Source organism: Triticum dicoccoides, chromosome 2A (assembly GCF_002162155.2).
Source record: "Triticum dicoccoides isolate Atlit2015 ecotype Zavitan chromosome 2A, WEW_v2.0, whole genome shotgun sequence".
In the NCBI taxonomy this organism is placed as follows: Eukaryota; Viridiplantae; Streptophyta; class Magnoliopsida; order Poales; family Poaceae; genus Triticum; species Triticum dicoccoides.
Genome location: NC_041382.1, coordinates 644,383,086 through 644,387,355, shown reverse-complemented (window position 1 = coordinate 644,387,355; position 4,270 = coordinate 644,383,086). Strand labels below are relative to the sequence as shown.

The 4,270-nt window shown below is 41.5% G+C and overlaps 1 pseudogene; it reads right to left on the bottom strand.

Moving 5' to 3' along the window:
- LOC119358040 overlaps positions 1-3,642 on the bottom strand; it is a 4,802-nt pseudogene extending 1,160 nt beyond the window's left edge.
- Positions 3,643-4,270: the final 628 nt, after the last annotated feature.

The window sequence follows — 4,270 nt, the reverse complement described above, 5'->3', positions numbered from 1 at the left end:
GAGATGGTGAGGGGAGGGAGGGACGAGGTCGGCAGCGGTGGGTGAGGAGGACGGCGAGGTCGGCGATGAGTGAGGAGGACGACGAGGTCGGCGGTGGATCGGGAGGCGGCGGGGTGAGATTGGATCGGGAGGTGGCGGCGACGGCGAGAAGATGGGGGGAGAAGGGTGCGATGGGGGGAAGGGGTGTGATGTGAGCTAGGGTTTGTGCTGCGGTGGGGTGGATGGACGGATGGATGGACGGATGGATGTGGGATGGTGAGATGGATGGATGGATGGATGAGTGCCATGTCATCGATCCGTGGGAATGGTTCTGATTGGTTCGGAAAATCAGTGATTTAAAAGAGTTTCCAAGTACAAAAACTAGAGGGATTTTGTGAAGTAGCTATCAAAAATATTTTGCAAAAGGGTACCACACAAATTTTCACTAGAGTTAGACCACATTTTATGGATAAGGACCAATTTGTACGCATTTCTCATCTTTCTAGCTATTTTAATCATTTTTCGAGTGCCCCAAATGATGTTTTTTGTGAAGAACCTACCAAATAATTGTTGCAAAATTGCATCAAATCATTTTTCTAAAATACTAGGTCATATTTAATGCATAATTGACCAAATGGTTGGGTGTAAAAAGTTTTGATCCACCTCTAGTGAAAAAGACAAATTTCCGCCGATTTAGTTGGAAGTGGGTTAAATCTGAACTGCAGCTACCTCATAGTTTGCTCTTTATTTTTTCAAAAAATCATTTCTAGGTACATAAGTATCTATTTAATCAGAGAAACACCAAAAAATTTATAAGATTCAACCACTAGCTAGGAACGGTCATTTCCGTCGTTTTGACCGCATTTTGAAACGAGCATAAAAAATTCAAAAAAATCAAAAAATTGGAAAACCTTCGCATTGTGTCATTATATGTGACCAAGTTTATAGGAAAAATAATAAACTTGTAATAAGATAATTATTTTAAAAAAATGTTCTCAGAAATGAGCTATGAAGTGTGAAGATTCATGGCTTTCAAGCCAAATGATCAATCTTATGGCCACACTCATGACATAGTTTGTTCAAATAATCTCATATTGTGCACAAGGGTGCATATTGGAATGGCAAACAATGTTGCCTAAGGAAGTTTTCATTTTCTTTGGACGAAAAAACCATTTTCCATTTTCTGAGTGCCTGAAATGAGTTTTTTTTGTGAAGGACCTACCATATATTTGTTGCAAAATTGGACCTAATCAATTTTATAAAATACTAGGACATATTTAATGCACAATTGACAAAATGATTGGGTGTCAAAAGTTTTGATCCACCTCTGGTGAAAAAGACAAATTCCCGTCGATTCAGTTGGAAGCTGGTCAAATTTGAACTGCAGCTGCCTCATAGTTTGCTCTTTATTTTTTCCAAAAATCATATCTAGGTAAATAAGTATCTATTTAATGAGAAATAAATGGTTTGATGGCGAGACATCAAGGTTTGGACGGTGGCCGAGGGCCCCAACTCTAGAGCGCGTAAGCTCGCATGCCCGCCGCATGGTAACCGCGTGACCGTGGCGTTGCCATGTGTTCTGGCGGCCTAGGCATGTCTAGTGGATTGGGCACTCCCCAGGTAGGTACTAGGAAGAAAATCACAACATAAGATTCTCACGAGGAGACCGATTGATGCTCAAACATGAATAAGCAGCCAAGTGTTTGATTTGCGGTACGGCAAATGCACATGGCTAATGGGCGTGAGTTTTGGCTGAGGATGATCAGTTACTAAGAAGACCGTCTTCACAAATTTTCACCTCAAAAGGACGAGCCTAGGTGGTACTTGCTTCACAAAGTACCACACTGGACATAAATACGAATGTTGAAGCTGGGCTCAAAATAATGAATGGATTGAGCTGGCATTTGGTGGAGGATGGTTATTTGGGCATAGGAAAGCACTGTAGAAAATGGATACCATTTGGACATGCCAAAGTGGTACTTCCTTCACAAAGTGCTGCTCTGAACAGAATAGGAAAATGAATATTTTCGAATTATTTTTGAACCAGGCAAGAATGTTTTTGACATATTTGATGAAGATATGATCCAAAACATTTATGAGATTTTTTTGGGAATTTTGGGAATAACAGAAATATAGGTTGCTTCACAACCTAGGGCAAAAACTGCCACATGGCCTTGACACATAGGCAAAACTGATGAGATGGCGCCTGGTCATCACAACCCACCACAATCTACAAGGCTATGACCATCTATATTGGTCATTAACAACTAGAAATAAGGCAGCGGACTAGCACTGTTTGCTTTGTGACCATTTCGTGTAAGGAAATTACGACCTTTCTGACCAAAATGGTCGCAATGGTTTAGGGTTTGGAGCCCCCCGAACAGCTTTTGACCAATTGGTCTGAAATGGTCATAGATCTATGACCAATTCTTCCAGGGTCACTGACAGAAGGTCACTAGTTGACATATTTCTTGTAGTGCCATCAGTTCGAACATTGACATGACACCTCGTGCTAAATAAACCAGCTATTCTTTTTGTGCAGTTCCATCAAAATCAACCAAATTCGCGCGTAGCTTGTATGATATCGCCCTTATATGTTGCAACGCCTTGAACTTATCGACACCTCTTTTCTTGTGGTGGAAATGAATCATTCGATGTATTCATGAACATTTTGTGCAGTTCCCATTGAAATCAAGCCGAGCACCCCTGTTTGTACAAATACAAAAAAAGTGATTAGTATAAAGCAAACTGTACTATGAATTGACAATTTAAACATGCACCTACATGGTCCATGTAGAGCACACTTTTAGAAAAATGGAACTCATCGGAAAGAATCCTAAAACAACATTGTACTCGCGCATCACAACAAGAAAATGGAGATTTGTCAGTCCTTCTGAGCTGAAGTTAGTTTGGTCTTGTGGGGAGTAATGTAAGATCGAATGTCGGGAGTCAGAAGGGGGGGTTGAATGACGACCTTGAAAAATTTAACCTCCTAAATTTGCATGATAGTTACGTAAAAACTATGATGCTCGGAATAGAGGAATACGTAGCGGAAACAAAAAATATGCTTGTCAAAACAGACTGAAACTAGTCCAACAATTCTCAAGTCTTGACTTGAGAGCTCAAAGAATAATAAGCACCGGAAAAGTGTACTGGAAAAATTAGTGCTTAATTAGACCAAGAGGTTACACTGCAAGGTTATAGGCTAATCAAATGGGAGCTACTTAACCCAAAAGAGTAACACGCACTAGCACAAGACACTAGTACTTAACTTGCACATACTAGCAGAATACTTTTTCAATGGAGAAGAACTACACTGCCTGGAGCTGATTTCCCTAGACGAGAACCTGTAGCACATACAGCAGCTAGACTCGCAACTAACTGAAATCCACGATTTTAGTTCTACCGATTTGGGCTGGCCAACTCTGTTATCCTGAAAACGAACGACAGATAGCTGAAGATGAACTGAAACCCGAGACAATTACACCAAGCTGAAATATGAAAGGGAGCGAGCCAGTAGCATCAGCGGATGCTCTTCCGTTCGATAGAGAACGCCAAGAAATTTGCAAGAAATACAGTGACCCCAAATCGGAACCAGAACAGAGGAAGAACTCAGTATGGATTCGCACAAAATAGAACACCAAAGGTAAAACCTTGCGCCATCCTCAGGAACCCATGAATAAATTGAACAACAACCGGATTTAAGGCTAGGGACGGATGCATATGATTCTAGACATGATTTTCCATCACGGAAACCCCATTATAGCCAAGGAATCGCAGGGACAAAATTAGTACAACAGAAAAACGAGATTTGCAAGGACAAATAGCAGACCTCAACAATAGCAAGGTTGGGAATAATTTGTGGTTTTATTTCTCAGATTTCTGGAGTTACAAGCCTCTCTCACACAGGCCAAATCCCATACGGGAAGCTCTCTCTCAAATGTGCGGCGGCTGCTCTGTCTCTCTCGTCGGCCCCCCAAGGGAAAACCTAGCAGCTCACATATAAGGCTGGAGCTGCCTTACACCGCCATTGAATGGGCTATGGCACCCACCGAATGGACCAAGCCCAAAACACTAAACAAACAGCCATTTTTTTACTTAGCCACTTGTAAATAACATTTTCCACTCTTAAGCAACACCATAATCACTCTCTTGGTTTGCTTCTTAGTGGATTTTGGTAAACATACCAAAATAAACTTCACTTGACCTAGTCTTCTCGTTTGCCTTCATATAGTCTTTGTCCAAACTTGTGTGTCGCTTTGAGCTGACACGATCCCGCGTAACGTCCATG